We start from the raw sequence: 20744 nt of genomic DNA, 5'->3' as shown, positions 1-20744 counted from the left end.
TTACAAAGATGCTAATTACAATACAAAATGACTTATTAAAAGAAGAATCAGACCAAAAAGTCCCATATAAGTAATGGGCTCACTCTTTTTAAAATACACTATCACGTTATCAGATAAAAAAGCAGGACTATTCAACCTCTATTTGTTTCATTTTCTCTACAAAAATGATTATCAAACTAGAATGTGTGAACAAATATGGTTATGAGAGAACTGAAGTACATTATGATATATGAGGACAGAGTAAAGGAATATTCAGCTATTCTAAAATAATATAATTTCCAGGACCAGATACATTATAAACTTGGACACATAAAATGGCTGATAGGACTTTGAAAGTAGAAGAGATACCTGAACACTGTATATAACATTTTCTGGCTTTTCTAAAATGGAGAAGAGGGAAAAACCAACAACTACATAAACTATAGAATGTCAAAAATAACATGAAAGCCCAGAAAAATTCTAGAATAAATTACTATTATAGATGATTCATGAATAACCTAGAACGGAAATTGGTAGTAGCCAGCATGAACCCAATAAAACTAGTAATGCTAAATTAACCTCTTTTGGTTGATTAGACTGAAAGAGCTAACACACACCAGAGATATGCTCTATCTTGTTCAGTTAAAGATTTGACATATTTTTCAAGATGCCCCAAAGTTAGATGAATTTGTAATTAGTAGGTTACAAAGAAAGGATAAGATTAATTAATTCATGTCAACTTGGAGAAACGTATCTAGGAACAAACCAGTAAAGGCTCCACTTTTGTCCTTTTCTTCTAAAAAATTTTAACAACTTATGGACAAAGGAGGCACGATTGCCAAATCTGGGTTGGATGGCTAGTAGGATGCATAAGGCAACAGGGTGTAGTATAATAGTTCTCAATCTTTTTGGTCTCAGGATCCCTTTACACTCTTGAAAAGTTTACAGGACTCCACAAAACTTTTGTTTATGTGAATTCTACCAATAGTAACCATATTATAATGGATCAATTTTTAGTTATTAATATATTTTCAATAACAATAAGCCCTTTACATGTTAATATAAAAACGATTATTTTTTACAAAAAAAATTTAGAGAGAAAAGTGGTACTGTTTTACACTTTTACAAATCTCTTCAATGTCTCACTTGTGTAGTTGTGGCAAAATTCTTGGATATTCTACTCCATTTGAACTTGATCTTTCTTAGCCAAAAGGCCAAAAAATGATTCTCTGCTCCATTTTCTTCAATGTTTCTTCTTTTTGCTTTTCAGTTTTGCAGTTTTCTACTGATATATCCTCAAGCTCAGAGTGTCTTTTCTCAACCATACCCATTCTATTAATAGGCCCATTAAAAGCATTCTTCATTTCTATCCAGCCTTTCTTTTTGATTCTTAGAATTTCCATGTCTCTGCTTACATTACTAATCTATTCTTACATGTTGTCTATTTTTCCATTAGAACCCTTAGTATATTAATCATCGTTTTTTAATTTGATTTTTAATTGCATTCCTTTGCCCCTTCCTCCATCTTCAAAGCCATCAGTATCATATCTTGTTTTAGTCACCACATTGCCTTCGTCTTTGATCACACATCTCCTTCTGTCTCCCTCTTATAAGGACATGTATGACAACAATAGAGCTGTATTAGTCCATTCTTGCATTGCTATAAAGAAATACCTAGGAGTGGATAATTTATAAAGAAAATAGGTTTCATCAGCTCACAGTTGTGCAGGTTGTACAAGAAGCAGAGAGGCATCTGATTCTGGGAAAGCCGCAGAAAGCTTATAATCATGGTGTGAAATGGCAGAAGCCACATCACATGGCAAAATCAGGAGCAAGAGAGAGACGCAGGGAGATGCCATACACTTTTTAAACAACCAGGTCTCATGAAAACTCACTAACGCAAGGACAGCAACAAAGGGATAGTGCTAAAACATTCATAAGAAATCTTCTCCCATGATCCAATCACTTCCACCAGGCCCCATCTCCAATACTGGGGATTACAATTCAGTATGAGATATAGGTAGGACTACATATCCAAATTGTAACAGGGCCCACTCAGATTGTCTAAGGATAATCTCCCCATCTCGAGATCCTTGATTTAAAAGGGACACCTGCAGAGTCCCTTCTACTATATAAGGTAACATTCACAGGTTCCAGGGAGTAGGGCTGGATATCTTCTGGAGCCAACCACAAGGTATAAATGTAAAGTCACCATCTAGGTTACAAAATAAACTGTTTAAAAAAAAATGTTTCATGTTCAGAGGAGGGAAGAAACCTAAACAGCAGATTATTTAAAAACAAGATTAGTAGATGCAATCAATGTGATCATTAGTGTGACTTGGTTACAAAAAAAACCTACATCTATTTATCAAAAGAAGTAGAGGGTGCAGAATATGAGACAAGAGGCCTAGCTATATCACACTTAGAATATTATACAGCCATGTACCACACAACAATGTTTCAGTCAATGATGGACCACATACACAAAGGTGGTCCCATAAAATTATAATGGAACTGAAAAATTCCTATCCCCTGGTGACATCATAGTCACTGCAACATTGTAGCACAAGGCATTACTCACATGTTTGTGGTGATGCTGGTGGAAACAAACCTACTGTACTGCCACGCATATAAAAGTATATAGCACATACAATTACATATAGTACATAATACTTGATAATAATAAATGACTGTTATTAGTTTATGTATTTATTATATTATACTTTTTATCATTGATTTATAGTGTACCCCATCTACTTATTTTTAAAAGTTAACTGTAAAACAGCCTCAGGGAGGTCTTTCAGAAGGCATTCCAGAAGAAGGCATTGTTATCATAGGAGATGACAGCTCCATGTGTGTTGTTGTCCCTGAAGACCTTCCAGTGGGAAAAGATGTTGAGGGGGAAGACAGTGAAACTGATTATCTTGATCCTGAATAGGCCTAGTCTAATGTATGTGTTTGTGTCTTAGCTTTTAAAGAAAAGTTTAAAAAGTAAAATATAAATAATTTTTAAAAGCTTATACAATAAGAATATAAAAAGGAAATATTTTGTACAGTTGTACATGTGTTTTTATTTCAAGCTAAGTGCTATTACAAAACAGTCAAAAAGTTTAAGAAAATTAAAAGTTTATAAAGTAAAAATGTTATACTAAGCTAATTCTTACTGAAGAAAAATATTTTTAATAAATTTAGTATAGCTTAAGTGTACAGTGTTTTATAAACCTTACAGTAGTGTACAGTAATGTCGCAGGCCTTCACATTCATTCACCACTCACTTGTTGACTCACCTAGAGCCACTTCTAGTTCTGCAAGCTCCATTCATGGTAGGTATCCTATAGAGAAGTACCATTTTTAATGTTTTATACTATACTTTTATTGTCCCTTTTCTATGTTTAGATACACAAATACCATTGTGTTACAATTTCCTATAGTATTCAGAACAGTAACGTGCTGTACAGGTTTGCAGCCTAGGAGCAATAGGCTATACCATATAGTCTAGGTGTGTAGTAGGCTATACCACCTAGGTTTGTGTAAGTACATTCTATGATGCTCATAACAATGACAAAATTGCCTAATAATGCACTTCTCAGAATATATTCCCAACACTAAGTAACACAAGACAGTAGTTTGTTACCACAATTTAAAAATAAACAATGAAAAACTGATGCATTTCTAGGGGGAAATAACTATGATCATGAAAGAACTAAAAAGTTTGTTCCATAAAAAATAACTAATATTTATGGTAAATACGCCAGGGACTGTTCTAAATATATTACTTATATTAGCTAATTTAATTATTTCAATAACTCTATGATGTAGATACTATGTGTTAATTGTCCCCATTTTCCAGAAGAACCAAGGCACAAATTAAGTAACTTGCTCAGAATCACATACAATAGTAAACTTCAAGGCCAGATTCAAACCCAGGCAATCCAGCTCTGGAGCCCACAACTTAGCTATATTGCTTTACTAACATACCAGGAAATGGAAGAGCAATTTCAGAAGGTGAAAAAAATCATCCTTAAATAACTGAAGGATTATCAGGTAGAAGGGGAATTAGAATTAGTCTGTGTCATTATAGAAAGCAAGACCAAGACTAAGCGTTGAAAATTACCAATTTGAAGGAGTTCAATAGGTCATTCTGAATCTGCTTTGTGAGGTTATGAGTTTCCCATTAATAGAAAAGATTAAGCAGAAGCTGAAAAAGAACACATGGTAAGTATCCTATGAAGAAGTAGCATTTTTAACCTTTTATATAGTATTTTTTACCATCCATGGAGCTTGCAGGACTAGAAGTTGCTCTGCGTGGGTCAATGAGTGAGTGGCAAGTGAATGTAAGGGCATCCATCCACTGCTGAAAATGTTCTAGTATCTAGATGGTGTTCTGAGTACAAATCACTGCTAGCACTAAAGAAAACCCCACTATTGCAACCATGGTGGAAAGTAGGTCTGGGTAGTTTGCAAAAGCCCCCCCCTTTTACTACCACACAAAAGGGCAGTCTTATCTCTCTTTTGAGAGTACTATCATAGATGATTTTTAAAGAGAGATTATAAGATTCAGCAGTAACTTGAAAGATTTTATGAATGTTAATTTTATCCAGCAGGCTAGGAATCTTACACAGGTTAATGTAAACACTGTCACCGTCACCATCCCAACGATATATCTGGAGGCCACAGACTATATTAAGGCAATGGTTTCCAAATATTTTTAAACATGACCCATAATAGCCAATACATTTTACATCATTACTAAGTGCAAGTGTTTCCGAAATAGTACTTCTCCTTACTATGTCCCAATGCACTCTGATATTTTCTATTCCTATTTCAACTTTTAAAAATTACTGACCATAACACATGAAATTGATTTCATGACTCCAACCAATGGGTTTCAACTTGTGGTATGAAACATTTTGAGCTAAGAGTAGTATTTACCTGTTGCTTCCCAAGTATTTCTGAAGTTTTCTACTGACAAAAACAACAGTTTTCTGTACTCTCAGTTCCTTTAATGACCTAATCTTCCTCCACCTTAGCTTAGCTACCCTGTCCTATGTCAGATCCTAGACCTTTATCTGCAATGGATCACTTCCAAAGTCTCATTTTCATGCATACTACTTTCTATCACCCTTGTCTTTACTGGCTCTCTAGAATACGAGCACTCCTAAAATTCTTTGATTTCACATCTAATCCGTTCACCTTGCCACCTTTGACTCTCGATCGCCCGTGTCCTCTCATGTCTTTGTTCAGTTTAGATTCGAAAATCCATCACCTTAGTTATCCCTTGTATATATCTTCAATTCCCATGCCAGTCTCTGGCTTTGCCATATTGCCTTGGGAAACTGCCAACTTCAGTTAAATTCAATTAACCTTTCTCCTTTTTGAAACAATTCAGTACTAAAGCCATTAGGTGGAATAAAGCAAAAGCAAGAAAGATGTCCACAGTAGGGGGTGTGCCTGTGTTGGCTTAGCATAGGGTGTCAGTGCCCTGACAGGATGAGGAGGGCATTCACCTAGAGGGCATCCTGGTATGCCAGAGCCCAAGGGAGGTGAGAAGGGCATCAATGATGAGGGAAATGCACCTGTTGTGGGTATCGGAGCTAAATGTAATGATGAGGTCATCCATTAGACTCAGAGAGCAGACCTAAAGAGAAGACTCAGAGCCTGGGTGTGTTAGAGAGGGCCAGCCAGAGCATCAGAACCCAAGCAGGATAAGGGAGGTATTCATGCTCAGGGTGCTCTGGCATGGGATATTAGAGCCCAAGCAGAGTAAGGTGGGTATCCATGTTGCAGGCCAGCCCAGCATTGTGTATCAGAGCTGAAACAAGCTTAGGACCCTATCCTTGTGGAGGCAAAGCCTGGCATGAGTTGTCAGCATCAAAGAATGAAGAATGTCTTAGTCTGTTTGGGCTGCTATAACAAAATACCATAAATTGGGTAGCTTATAAACAACATAAATTTATTTCTCACAGTTCTGGAGACAGGAAAGTCCAAGATCAAGGCACCCACAAATTCAGTGCCTGACGATGGCCACTTCCTGGCTCACAGACAACCATCTTTTCTCAGTAACCTCATATAGCATAAGGAGCAAATAAGTTATCTTGGATCTTTTATAATGGTGATAACTAATAACATTTGTGAAAACTCGGTGCTTATAACTTAATAACCTCCTAAAGGCCCCAACTCCTAACAGCCTCACAATAGTAATTAGGTTTCAACATATGGATTTCGGTGGGGGGCACAAACATTCAGACCACAGCAGTGAAAATGGTAACTGTGTGGAGAGGGTGTGCTGGAATGAGAGGTCAATTGCTGAACAAGATAAGGAGATTATCTGCATCCTGGTGGAAATGGAAGATCGGTTACAAGGAAATTTCTCAAACAAGTAAATATATTAAGGAAAATAGAAGTCAGGTTTCTTATTGTTACAAAGAAAAAGAGAAAACAAGAACAAATCCTGTGATATAGGACTGGCTTTAGAATTCATGGTTTTTAATATTTATAGATAAAAATAAATATAGATGTAAATACTGTGTGTGTAATCTTCAAAAGTGCCAAGGTCATAGAAGGCAAAGAAAGAGTAGAAAACTGTACCAACTGAAGGATACTAAAAAGACATGACAGATAAATGTAACACATGATTTTGAAGTGATCCGTGTTCCAAAAAAAAAAAAAGACATTATTAGCACAATTGGTAGAATGTGAATTAAATCTGAGGATTAGATTGTTATCTAATATCTAATATCTGATATCATTGTTACTTTGCTGTATGCTCTGTGATCATGTAGGAGAATGTCCTTGTTTGTGGGAAATATGCATTAAAATATTCAAGGGTGATAATGAATCAGGTCAGCAACTGACTCTCAAATGGTAGTTTTAAAAAGTTCTTTGTACTAGATGTCCAACGTATCCCTAAATATGTGATTCTTTCAAAATCTTTTTTTTCTTTTTTTGAGACAGGGTATAGCCCATACTGAAGTGAAATGGCACAATCATAGCTCACTGTAACCTCGAACACCTGGGCTCTTGCGATCCTCCCATCTTATATTTCCGAGTAGCTGGGATTACCAGTGCTTCAAACCAGGCCTGGCCAATTTTTTATTTTTTGTAGAGATGGGGTCTCACCATGTTGCCCAGGCTGGTCTTCAACCTCTGGCTTCAAGTAATCCTTCAGCCTCGGCCACACAAACTGGGGTAATATAGGTGTGAGCGATTACACCCAGCCTCTAAATCTTAAGAATAAAAACAAAATACCACAAAACCATGGTGATTTGGTTTCACATTTTTGAATTTTTTTATTTTTAATTTTTGTGAGTACATAGTAGGTATATATGTTTACGGGATAAATGAGATGTTTTGAAACAGGCATGCAATGTCAAGTAATCACATCAAAGAGAATAGGGCATCCATCTCCTCAAGTATTTATTCTTTGTGTTACAAACAGTCCAATTACTCTCTTTTAGTTATTTTTAAATGTGCACCTAAGTTATTATTCACTACAATCACCCTGTTGTCCTAGCAAATAGTAGGTCTTATTTATTCTTTCAACTATTTTTTGTATCCATCACTCATCTACACCTTCCCACTCCCATCTCCTCACTACCCCTCTCAGCTTCTGGTAACCATCCTTCAACTATGTCCATGAGTTCAATTGATTCAATTTTTAGATCCCACAAACAAGTGAGAACATGTGATGTTTGTCGTTCTGTGCCTGGCTTATTTCATTTAACATAATGACCTCTAGTTCCATCTACCTTGTTGCAAATAAGAAGATCTCATTCTTTTTTTTAATTATTATTATTATACTTTAAGTTTTAGGGTACATGTGCACAATGTGCAGGTTAGTTACATATGTATACATGTGCCATGCTGGTGTGCTGCACCCATTAACTTGCCATTTAGCATTAGGTATATCTCCTAATCTCATTCTTTTTATGGCTGAATAATACTCCGTTGTATATATGTACCATGTTTTCTTTATCCCTTCATCTATTGATGGACACTTAGGTTGCTTCCAACTCAGTTATTGTGAAAAATGCTGCAAGAAACACGAGAGTGCAACTATCACTTAAATATACAGACTTCCATTCTTTGGGTATATACCCAGCAATGGGGCTGCTGGATCGTATAGTAGCTCAATTTTCAGTTTTGTGAGGAGCCTCCAAACTATTCTGCATAGCGGTTGTAATAACTTACATTCCCACCAACAGTGTACAAGGGTTCCCTTTTCTTCACACCCTCACGACCATTAGTTATTCTCTGTCATTTAAATATAAGCCATTTTAACTGGGGTGAGATGATATCTCATTGTAGTTTCTATTTGTATTTCTCTGATGATCAATGACGTTGAGCAACTTATCATATGCCTGTTTGCCATTTGTATGTCTTCTTTTAAGAAATGCCTACTAAAATATTTTGCCCATTTTTTATTTTGCCCATCAGATTATTAGATTTTTTTTCTATAGAGTTGTTTGAGCTCCTTATATATTCTGCTTATTAATCCCTTGTCAGATTCATACTTTGCAAATATTTTCTCCCATCCTGTGGATTGTCTCTTCACTTTGTTGGTTGTACCCTTTGCAGTGCAGAAGCTTTTTAATTTGATGTGATCCCATTTGTTTATTTTCGCTTTAGCTGCCTGTGCTTGTGGAGTACTGCTCAAAAAATCTTTGCCCAGACCAATGTCCTGCAGATTTTCTCCAATGTTTTCTCAAATAATTTCATATTTTGAGGTCTTAGATTTAAGTCTTTCATCCATTTCTATTTGATTTTTGTATATGGCAAGAGTAGGGGTCTAGTTTCATTCTTCTGCATATGGATATGCAGTTTTCCCAGCACCATTAATGGAAGAGATTGTCTTTTCCCCAGTGTATGTTCTTAGCATCTTTGTTGAAAATGAGTTCAGTGTAAGATTGCGGATTTAATTCTGGGTTCTCTATTCTGTTCCATCGGTCTGTGTGTCTGTTTTTATTCCAGTACCATGGTGTTTTGGTTACTATGGTTCTGTAGTATAATATAATTTGAAGTCAAGTAATGCGATTCCTCTAGTTTTCTGCTTTTTGCTTAGAATAGCTTTGCATATTTTGGGTCTTTTGTCATGCCACATAAATTTTAGGATTGTATTTTCTATTTATGTAAAGAATGTCATTGGTATTTTGATAGGGATTGCATTGAATCTGTAGAGTACTGGGAGTAGTATGGACATTTTAACAACATTGATTCTTCCAATCCATGAGCATGGAATATTTTTTCCATATTTTGGTTGGTTGTCCTCTTCAATTTCTTTCATCAGTGTTTTATAGTTTTCATTATAGCAATCTTTCACTTCTTTGGTTAATTTGAGGTGTTTCATTTTATGTGTGGCTATTGTAAATGGGATTACTCTTTCCATTTCTTTTTCAGATTGTTCACTGCTGGCATATAGAAATGCTACTGAATGTTGTTATGTCGATTTTGTATCCTGAAACTTTACTGAATTTTTCATCATTTCTAGTAGATTTCTTGTGGAATTTTAAGGTTTTTCTAAGTATAAGATCATATCATCTGCAAACAAGGATAATTTGATTTCTCCCATTCCAATGTAGATGTCCTTTATATCTTTCTCTTGTCTCATTGCTCCAGCTAGGAATTCCAGTAATGTGTTGAGTAACAGTGGTGGCAGTGGGCATCCTTGTTGCATTCCAGAGTCTAGAGGAAAAGCTTTCAGTTTTTCCCCATTTAGTATGAAACCAGCTGTGGGTCTGTCATATATGGCTTTTATTATCTTGAGGTAAGTTCCTTCTATCCCCTGTTATTTTGCAGGTTCCTATCATGAAGTGATGTTGAATTTTATCACATGCTTTTTCCGCATCAATTGAAATGACCATATGTTTTTTATCCTTCATTCTGTTGATATGATGTACATCATCGATTGATATGTGTATTTTGAACTATTCTTGCATCCCAGAGATAAATCCAATTTGGTCATGATGAATGATCTTTCTAACATACTGTTGAAGTCAGTTTGCTAGAGTTTGTTGAGGATTTTTGCACCAACGTTCATCAACAATATTGACCTCCAGTTTTATTTTTTTGATATGTCTTTGTCTGGTTTTGGTAGGGTAATACTGACCTCATAGAATGATTGTGGAAGTCTCCCCACTTCCTCTAATTTTTGAAATAGTTTGAGTAGGATTGTTTTTCATTCTTTAAAGATTGGGTAGAATTCATCAGTGAAGCCATCAGGTCCCAGGCTTTTCTTTATTGGTAGACTTGTTATTACAGCTTCAATCTCATTACTTGTTATTGATCTGTTCAGGTTTTGGATTTCTTTCTGGTTCAAACTGGATAAGTTGTATGTGTCTAGGAAACTGTCCATTTCTCCTAAATATTCCATTTTACTGACATTTGGTTGCTCATCATAGCCACTAATGATCCTCTGAATTTCTGCAGTATCAGTTGTAATGTATCCTTTTTCACTTCTAATTTTATTAGTATCGTCTCTCCTTTTTCTTAGTTTGGCTAAACGTTTGTAAATTTTGCTTAACTTTTCAAAAAAGTAACTTTTTGTTTCTTAGGTCATTTGTATTGTTTTCTTCATTTCAATTTTATTCATTTCTACTCTGATCTTTATTATCAATTTTATTCTACTAATTTTGGGTTTGGTTTGTACTTGCTTTTCTAGTCCTTTAAGATGAATCACTAGATTATTTATTTCAAAGATTTCCTCCTTTTTGATGTAGACACTTACAGATATATACTCCCCATTAGGACTGCTTTTGCTGTATCACATAGGTTTTGGTATGTTGTGTTTCCATTTTCATTTGTTTTAAGATATTTTTCAATTTCCTTCTTAATTTCTTCATTGACCACTGGTCATTCAGGAGCACACTGTTTAATTTCCATGTTATTTGTGTAGTTTCCAGAATTCCTCTTGTTATTGATTACTAGTTTTATTCCATTGTGGTCACAGAAGATGTTTGATATTCTTTCAATTTTTTGAGACTTGTTTTGTGACCTAACTTACGGTCTATCCTTGAGAATAATCCATGTGCTGAGAAAAAGAATGTGTATTCTGCAGCTATTGGATGACATTTTCTATAAATATCTATTAGATCCATTTGGTCTACAGTTTAGATTAAGTCTGATTATTTTTGTTGGTTTTCTGTCTGGAAAATCTGTCCAATGCTGGAAGTGGGATGTTGAAGTCTAGCTATTATTGTATTGAGGTCTATCTCTCTCTTTACCACTAATAATATTTGCTTTATATACCTGGATGCTCCAGTGTTGGGTGCATATATACTTTAAATTGTTACATCATCTTGTTGAATTGACCCCTTTATCATTTTATAGTGATCTGTGTTTCTTCTTATAGTTTTTATCTTGAAATCTATTTTGTCTGATGTAAGTATAGCTATTCTTGCTCTTTTTTGGTTTCCATTGGCATTGAATATCTTTTTCCATCCCTTCATTTTCAGACTATGTGCGTCTTTATAGGTAATGTGTGTTTCATGTAGGCAACCAATCAATGGATCTTCTTTTTTCATCCAATCAGCCTCTCTACATCTTTTGATTCAGGAGTTTAGTCCATTTACATTTGATGTTATTATTGATAAATAAGAACTTACTCATGTCAGTTTGATATTTGTTTTCTGGTTGTTCTGTGATCTTCCCTTTCTTCCTCCTTTTCTTGCTGTCTTTCTTTACTGAAGGTGACTTTCTCTGGTGATATAATTTATTTTATTTTATTTTTATTTTTTGTGTATCCATATGTTTTTTAGTTTGAGGTTTACCATTAGGATTGCAAAACTATCTTGTAATCCATTATTCTAACCTGATAACTTAATGGTCTTTGCATTAAAAAAAAAGCAAAAAGAAAATTAATAGAAACTCTATTACTTAACTTTGTCCCCCTGCTTTTTAACTTTTTACTGTTTTATTGATATCTTATTATACTGTCTATGTCTAAAACAACTAAAAAGTTGTTTTTGTTATTATTTATGATTGATTCATCATTTAGTCTTTCTACTTAAGATATGAGTAGTTTACACACCATAGTAACATGTTATAATATTCTGTGTTTTTCTGTGTACTTACTATTACCAGTGAGTTTTGTACCTTCAGGTGATTACTTGTTGCTTATTAACATCTTTTTCTTTCTAGTTGAATTACTCCCTTTAACATTTCTTGTAGGATAGGTCTGTTATTGATTAAATCCCTTAGCTTTTATTTGTCTGGCAAAGCCTTTGTTTCTCCAGGTTTGAAGGATATTTTCACCAGATATACTATTCTAGGGTGAAAGTTTTTTTCCTTATGCACTTTTAATATATCATGCCCTCTCTCCTGGCCTGTAAGGTTTCCACTGAAATGTCTGCTGCCAGATATTTTGGCATTCCATTGTATGTTAATTGTTTCTTTTCTCTTGCTGCTCTTAGGATTTTTTCTTTATCCTTGATCTTTGGGAGTTTGATTATTAAATACCTTGAGGTAGTCTTCTTTCAGTTAAATCTTCTTGGTGTTCTATAAACTTCTTGTACTTGGATATTAATATCTTTTTCTAGGTTTGAGACTTCTCTGTTATTATCTTTTTGAATAAACTTTCTATTCCTATCTCTTTCTTTCTCTACCTCTTCGTTAAGGTCAATAACTACTAGATTTGCCCCTCTGAGGATATTTTCTAGATCCCATAGGTGTGCTTCATTGTTTTTTTTTTTTCTTTTGTCTTCTCTAACTGTGTACTTTCAAATAGCCTGTCTTCAAGCTCATTACTCTTTCTTCTGCTTGGTCAATTGTGCTGTTGCAAGACTCTGATGCATTCTTTAGTTTGTCAACTGAATTTTTCAGTTCCAGAATTTCTGCTTAATTTTTAAAAATTATTTTAATTGCTTTGTTAAATATATCTGAGATAAATCTGAATTCCAACTCTGTGTTATCTTCAATTTCTCTAAGTTTCCTCAACACAGCTATTTTGAATTCTCTGTCTGAAAGATCATATATCTCTGTTTATTGGGATTAGCCCCTGGTGGTTTATTTAGTTCACTTGGTGAGGTCATGTTTTCCTGGGTAGTGTTGATGCTAGTATGTGTTCTTTGGTGTCTGGGTATTGAAGAATTAAGGATTTAATGTAGTCTTCACTGTCTGAGCTTTTGTTCTTTTCCTTCTTGGGAAGGCTTTCCAGGTATTTTAAAGTACTTATGTGTTGTGTTCTAATCTGTATCTGCTTTTGTGGGCAACCCAAGCCCAGTAACACAGTGGTTCTTGCAGACTTATAGAGGTACTGCCTTGATGGTCTTGGACAAGATCCAGAAAAATTATTTGGATTACCAGGCAAATACCTGTTCTTTTCCCTTTCTTTCTCCCACACAGATTCTCTTCCTGCACTCTGAGCCACTTATAGGTGGGGGTAGAGTGACACAAGCACCCCTGTGGCCACAACCACTATGACTGTGCTCTGTCAGACCTGAATCCAGTATAGCACTAGGTCTCACCCAAGGCCTGATGTAACCACTCCTTGGTTACTGCCTATGTTCACTCCAGGCCCTGCAGCTCTTTAATCAGAAGGTGGCAAAGCAGGCCAGGCCAGGCCTGCATCCTTCCCTTCAGGGCAGTGAGGTCCCTCGGGTCCCAGGTGGGTCCAGAGGTGCCATCCTGGTGTCAGGGACTGAAGTAAAAAACCTTAGACGTCTATCTAGTGTTCTCTTTTACTGCCACTGAGTTGGCATTCAAACCACATGACACAGTCATTATGTAAAGTGAAATAAGCCAGGCACAGAAAGAGAAACATCACATGTTTTCACTTATTTGTGGTATCTAAAAATCAAAACAATTGAACTTGTAGAGATAGAGAGTAGAAGGATGGTTACCAGAGGCTGAAAAGGGTAGTAGGGGTTTTTGGGGAAATTGGGGATGATTAATGGGTATAAAAATTAGAAAGAATGAATGAGCCCTAATATTTGATAGCAAAAAATGGTGACTATAATGAATAATAATTGTACCTTTTTAATTAACCAAAAAAGTATAATTGGATTGTTTTAACACAAAGGATAAATGCTTGAGGGTATGGATGACCTATTTTCCATGATGTGACTATTATGTGTTACATACCTGTATCAAAATATCTCATGTACCACATTACTATATACACCTACTATGTACCCACAAAAATTAAAAATTAAAACAAAAGAAAATTCCTCCAAAGAGTTATCTATTCTCCGTGTCTCCACACCATGTATTGTCACTCTCTTGTCACACCTCAATCAATCTTTGATTTCAAGCCTCCACTGAGATCTCTCTCACTAAGGTCACTGATAATCTCCATATTGTCATATCCTATAGTCAATCCTCAAATCACATCTAGCTTGATCGCTCAGCAACATTTGTGACAATTGATTATGCCCTCATTCTGGAAATACTTAGTTCACTTGGATTTCATGACAATCATTTCTTCTTATGTTCCTCCTACCTTACTAGCTACTCATTCTCATCTCCTTCACTCGATTCTTTTACTTCCTGAACTTGAAATGTTGGAATGTGCCAGAGCTGGTCCTTGGACTCATTCTCTATCTATACTTATTCACTAAGTCTGTACTGAGTCTCACAGCTGTATTTACAATTTATAATCTGATGACTTCTAAATTTATATCTCCATCCTTGAAATACATATTTGTAAATCCAACTGTGTAAAAGACATTATCACTCACATATCTCAAACTTAACATTAATTTCCAGCCCTAGTCCCATCAAACCTGGTCTTCCGCCATTGTCTCCCTTCTTGGTAGATGCTGCCACCACTAACTTTGCTGCTTAGGATAAAATCCTTGGAACAACCCTTGAATCTCTTTCTCTCACATTCAAAATGCAATCCATCACCAAATCTTGTTAGTTTTGCCATTAATATATATCCAGAATCTCTGGAACAAGATGTTGTAAACTTACTTTTCCATGCTACCATCCTCTAAATTCAACTAAATACTCTGGAAATTACTGAACAGAAAAAATAAAATGACTCTGAAATATGGTAAGAAACTATATGAGTTAGCAACCTAAAGATTTGAGGAACAAGAATGCTATGAGTTCCCTGAGTTTTCTTTTTACCTCCTAAATATCCCAGACTAGGCACTGGGGAGACCTGCAATCCAGAACTGCCAACAGGCATAAAAAACAACAACAACAAAAACAAAAACAAAAACAAATTTAACCTTGCTTTCTCTGGCCTATGTTCTAGTAAAAAGCCCAACAGAGACCTAGTGGAGAGCCCCAACTCCTGTTCTACAACCAAGGTACCCGAGAATAACCTGATTTGCACAGAGAGGCAGCTGCAAAGCTCCTGGAAAATCCAGCTTCCACCCACAACGAGGTCATCAGCAGGTGAGCTGATCTGTCCACATAAGTAGCTTCAGAATCCTGATGGGCCATCCTGATCCACAAGGGCCTCCTGATCCACAACTAGGACATTGTCAGCTCACAGGAGTAGCAGTGAAGCTCCAGCAGTCCAACCCAACCCTGGCTCAACACCTCTAGTGCTTGCAGGCTGGTCTACCTGCAGTGGAAGCAGAGAAGGGCTGGTCCACCCAATTTCCATTCCAAACCCAGGGCACCACCATCTCCTAGTCTTCTATTAATTGACACAAGACTCAGTACCAGTAGCTTCTGCCTCAACCCCTGCAGGATAAGGTGGCTCAATGACACCAAGTGGCCCAGCAGAGTGCTTTGTGCCATGGCAGATGGCACTAATAGGGAATAAATGGGAGCTGAAGCACCATCAGAAAGACAAAACACATCAGAATGGCTCTGAAAACTAAACTGTCATTAGACCTAAGACCCACAAAAAATAGGCCAGAACCTGTACTCTAAACCTAAACAAGATCATTGCTTGCTAAAATAGATTTAAGAATCAAGAGATTCCTAAAATAGTAACCAAAATATTCATGATAAAATGGAAAATCATTCCTTATGCAAAGAACTAGGAAAACTACAATTTGACTGAGAAAAGATAATTAACTGATACTAATACCAAGATTATTCTGAAGTTGGAGTCACCTAATAAGAAAGTTAAAACTGATAAGAAAGTTAACTTTCATAAAAGTGCTTCAACAATTAAAAATATCTTTAAACAAATGCAAACAGCGTATCTCAACAAAGATATAGGAATTATTTATTTTTAAAAAAGAACCAAATGTAAATTATAAAATTAAAAAAATACAACAGCCAAAATAAAATTTAAAACTCACCAGATGGACTCAATACTAGATTAGAGGTGAGGAACAGAATCAGTGAAGTTAAAGACATATCAACAAAACTTATTCAATCCAAACAAAGAGAAAACAGCATGAAAAAGAAAAAGAAGAAAGCCTCAGGGATCTGTGGAACAATAACAAAAGACAGGACAACTGTCTGTTATCATCAGAATCCCAGTAGGAGATGAGAAAGAATGTGGGGCTAAAATAGTATTTAAACAATAACAAGAAACAGGGGTAACAAGCCAGGCATGGTGGCTCATTCCTGTAATCCCAGTGCTTTGGAAGATTGAGGTGGAAGAATTGCTTGAGGCCACGAGTTTGAGACCAGCCTGGGCAACATGGTGAGACCTGATCTCTATAAAAATGAAACAAAAATCAACCAGGCATGGTGGCACATGCCTGTAGTCTTAGCTACAGGGTCACTTGAGCCCAGGAGTTCAAGGCTACAGTTAGCTCTGATCACACCACTGCACTCCAGCAGCCTAGGTGATGGAGCAAGACCTTGAAGAAAAAAAAAAGAAAGAAGAGAAGAAGAAACAAAAAGAAAACAAATAATAAAATAGAGACTGGTGATGTCAGGAAGACGGCAGAATAGAAAGTAAGAAAACTTCCTTCCCCCAAAGGAGACACCAAGTCAACAAGCAAAAATACACAGATCAATTCCCTTCAAGAGAAATCCAGAAACTAGTTAAAAGGCTCCTGCATCACAGACAAGCTAAAACCAGCCACACGGAAGCTGGTAGGAAAATTCATGGTACTCACTCGCCATGGTCTCTCTGCCCAGCTTAGCATAGCATGATCAGCAGAAAACTCCCAATTCTTGGCTTCTTCCTAGAGAGAAAAAGAAGAAGGCTGAAACATATGTCCAACATGAAGACTTTTTAGGGGGAAGGCTGAGGAAATAATTTCTGTCTTCCCTGTATCTGGAGACTCGTGAAAAAGTGTGCTAGATTGAAGGCTACTGAGAACAAGGGCAAAAGTTTAGGCAAAAATAAAACAAAAATCAGCCAGGAGTATCACTCACCATACTCCCTCCTCCCAACTTGGCATAGAACAAGAGGGTGAAAACTCCCAATTCTCAGCTTCTCTCTAGGAAGGGAAAAAGTTGTGGCATGTGTCCCACATTCTGTCTTTTTGGGGGGGACTGCTTGAGAAATGGGTTTCTATCTCATCTCTCTCAGAAGGCGGACAGGGCTGGCATAGTCTAGATGTCTGGGGGATGCTGAAAACAAAAGAGATGTAAGTGATTTGCTGCTATCCCACAGGACATGCAGTAGAGAAGACAGATGTTAACACAGCTCAAAGGCTTCTCCCTCAGGGAGGGGAGACAGAAGAGTAAAGTGTATGTTCAACATTATAGCTTTTTGGGGTCTGACCAAGAAACTTCTTTTACTTTAAAACAGACTTCAATCTATTTTACTAGATTAAAAGCACTGATATGGTTCAGTACACTCTAGAAGCTTGGGGGAAACTAAGAACTAAAGAGAGATGTGAACTAATAAATCTCTTTAATTGAAAATTTGCATATACAAGTCCAGAGAAGAAATATACACATAAAATGTCTCAGAGGACCTCAAAATCTCTAATTAGGCTGATTTGTGAAGGTCTTTCCTTGCACAAAGCCAATCTATAAAGATTTGGCGAGGTGGTCATTTTCTTAAATGCAAGGATCCAACATAAAGGTACAAAGCAAACAAAGAAACAAGGAAACATGGCACAAAGCCAAAACAACAAAATAAGTCTCCAGGAACTGACCCTAAAGGAGATACATGAATTATCTGACAAACAATTCAAATATCCATCATAAAGATGCTCAACAAGCTCAGAACAATAGGATAAATAAAATGAAAATAACAAATCAACTGAAAACATAAAAAGACCCAAACAGAAAATTTTGAGCTAAAGAATACAATAAGTGAACTGAAAAATTCACTAGACAGTTTCAATATCACACTTGATCAACCAGAAGAAAGAAGCCGCAAACTCGAATACAGGTAATTTGAAATTATTAGTCAGAGAAACAAAAATAATAAAAGGACTTATGGGACACAATCAAGTGACTCAATATACACATTATGATATTAAAAGAAAAAGAAGAGACATAAAGGGACAAACATTTATTTAAAGAAATAATGGCCTAAATATCCCAAATCTAGGAAAGAATATGGACATCTAGACTCAAGAGGCCCAACAGAACCCAACTAATAGGAAACCAAAGGACTTCAAACTGACTACATTATGACTAAATTGTCAAATGTCAAAAACAAAGAGAAAATTTTTAAAGAAGTGGCTCATGACACACAAGACAGTCCCATAAAACTATCAGTAGATTTATCAGCAGAAACCTTGCAGGTCAGAAAGGAATGATATGATAGATTTGAAGTAATAAAAAAAACTGTTAACTAATAATATTATATCCAGAAAAACTGTCTTTCTAAATAGAAAGAGAAATGATTTCCCATATAAACAAAAGCAGAGAGAGTTCATCACAACTACATGCGCCTCATGAAAAAATGCTAAAGTGAGTCCTTTGAAGTTGATATGAAAAGATAATAGAAAACAGCACAAAGACAAATGAAAATAAAATCTCCACTGCTAAAAGTAAACATATAGACAAAACAAAATATTATAATACTGGAGAAGCTGGGCAAGATGGCTGACTAGATGCATCCAGGTGAACCAGCTGCCACTGAGGGACTGAGACAACTGGTGCACTCCTAGCAGATCTTCAGAGGTATGGCACTAAGAGTGGATGGAGGAAAGACCAGAAGCTTGGCTGAAGGAGGAGGAAGCTGGGAACCCTGCACAGGGCTACAGTACACCAGGACTTGTTCTTGGTCTCCAACAACTCTGGGAGAATGGGTGAGTTGAACTGGCAAGAAGCAACATGCTCTACAATGGGCTTCTGGAGTTCTGGTAGGATGAGACCCCTCTCCCACCACGGACACTTGAGTTGGCAGGGGAAGCCATTAGAGAAGTGGTAGGGGGAGCACTCCAGTTGGTGTAGAGCCCAGAGGGTTTGATGCTGGAATATCTATAGTGAAGTGCAGCCAGGGATGGCCATCTTCCTAGGCTCAACTTGCTTCCATAGGAAACTTTAGCTCTAGGGGAACTGTCATACCTGAACTCTACAGAATTTTCTTGCCCATTACACAAAACCAGTCCAATCTGAACACTCCTTGGTCTGCTGGCCTCTCCCAGGGCCCCAGCCTGGCTGCACTTGCTTGCAGTGTGGCTTCAGGTGCCCTGGGGGCCTACATTGTAGCTCTTGCACTGGTGAACCATGCCTGACCAGAAAAGAGTTCCAGCAGAGTGGCCCCCACAGACATATAACAGCCTGTCCCCTCCCACACTCCACTGCAGCTTCCTACGAGAGCATGGCCACCCCCACATTGCTTTGCCACTATGCATGTGCATGGACAGACTTTGCCTTCTCTGTCCCACCAGCGTATGTGTGTGTGTGCGTGTGTGTGTGTGTATGTACACCTTGCACTGCCACTGCTGCCAGTGTGATTGCATTCTTCCTCCCATCCCCCAACCATACCGCCATTGCAGTCAGAGTCTTTGCAGGCACAGAGCCTGTCAGCACCACTCATATCAGCATCTTGCCTCTGGGCTAACACAGCCACTGGAGTGAAACTAGGCTTAGAAAACAGAGGACACTCTGCCACCCTGAGAGGCCACCTCCACCTGTGTGAATGTGCACAGGGGGCACACACAGTACTGCTTCTGCCAACACCCCACCTCTGTGCTGACACCAACACTGGCATGACCAGGTGCACAGTAACAAGTAGGGATCTCCCCAGTGCCCAAGGCATGCTACCTCCTCTGCTTCTGCAAACATCCATATGGAGGCCTGCACCCTGGCACCTGCTAATGCCCTATAGTAGCCAACAAGCATGTACCCCACCATGTTGCTGCTGCCACTGCTGCTAGGACATGTGAACAAGAACAGATCTCACTGCCACAGCCCTGTGAAATTCTCTGGCCGCCACCAACCATCAGAGTGAGCCCTGCCCCCCCAATATCTTCAGAAACAAAGCAAGTTGACTGTACCCACCAAATACCACAAACTATCAAGGTCATCAAATAGGATAAATGAAAAAAAAAACTCATCCATAGGACAGCAACCTCAAAGACTAAATGAACATCAGCCCATAAAGATGAGAAAGAACCAGCACAAGAAACCTGACAGCTCAAAAAGCCAGAGTGCTTTCTTTGCTACAAATTATCACACTAGCCTTCTAGCAAGGGTTCTGAACCAGGCTGAGATGGTTGAAATTACAGAAACATTAGAAATGTGGACTGGAATGTTACAGAAACTGATAGGCAAAATAGCCAGTATAGAAAAGAATATAACTAACCTGATAGAGCTGAAAGCACATGGTACAAGAATTTCCTAATGCAATCACAAGTATTAATAGCAGAATGGACCAAGAGGAAGAAAGAATCTGAGAGCTTGAAAACTGCCTTTCTGAAATAAGACAGTCAGAAAAGAATAAAGAAAAAAGAATGAAAAGGAATGAACAAAACCTCTGAGAAATATGAGATTAT

At 37.2% G+C, this 20744-nt stretch overlaps 1 protein-coding gene across 1 annotated transcript in view; it reads right to left on the bottom strand.

The window, feature by feature from the left end:
* ZC3H12B (zinc finger CCCH-type containing 12B) overlaps window positions 1-20744 on the bottom strand; it is a 463619-nt gene that overhangs the window by 405373 nt on the left and 37502 nt on the right. Inside the window, exon 2 of the mRNA XM_054471568.2 lies at window positions 16953-17021. The gene's annotated coding sequence lies outside the window, so the exon portion shown is untranslated. The remainder of the gene's footprint in view (window positions 1-16952; window positions 17022-20744) is intronic.

This window comes from Pongo pygmaeus, chromosome X, assembly GCF_028885625.2.
Source record: "Pongo pygmaeus isolate AG05252 chromosome X, NHGRI_mPonPyg2-v2.0_pri, whole genome shotgun sequence".
Classification (NCBI taxonomy): domain Eukaryota; kingdom Metazoa; phylum Chordata; class Mammalia; order Primates; family Hominidae; genus Pongo; species Pongo pygmaeus.
This window is presented reverse-complemented; position numbering and strand designations above follow the sequence as displayed.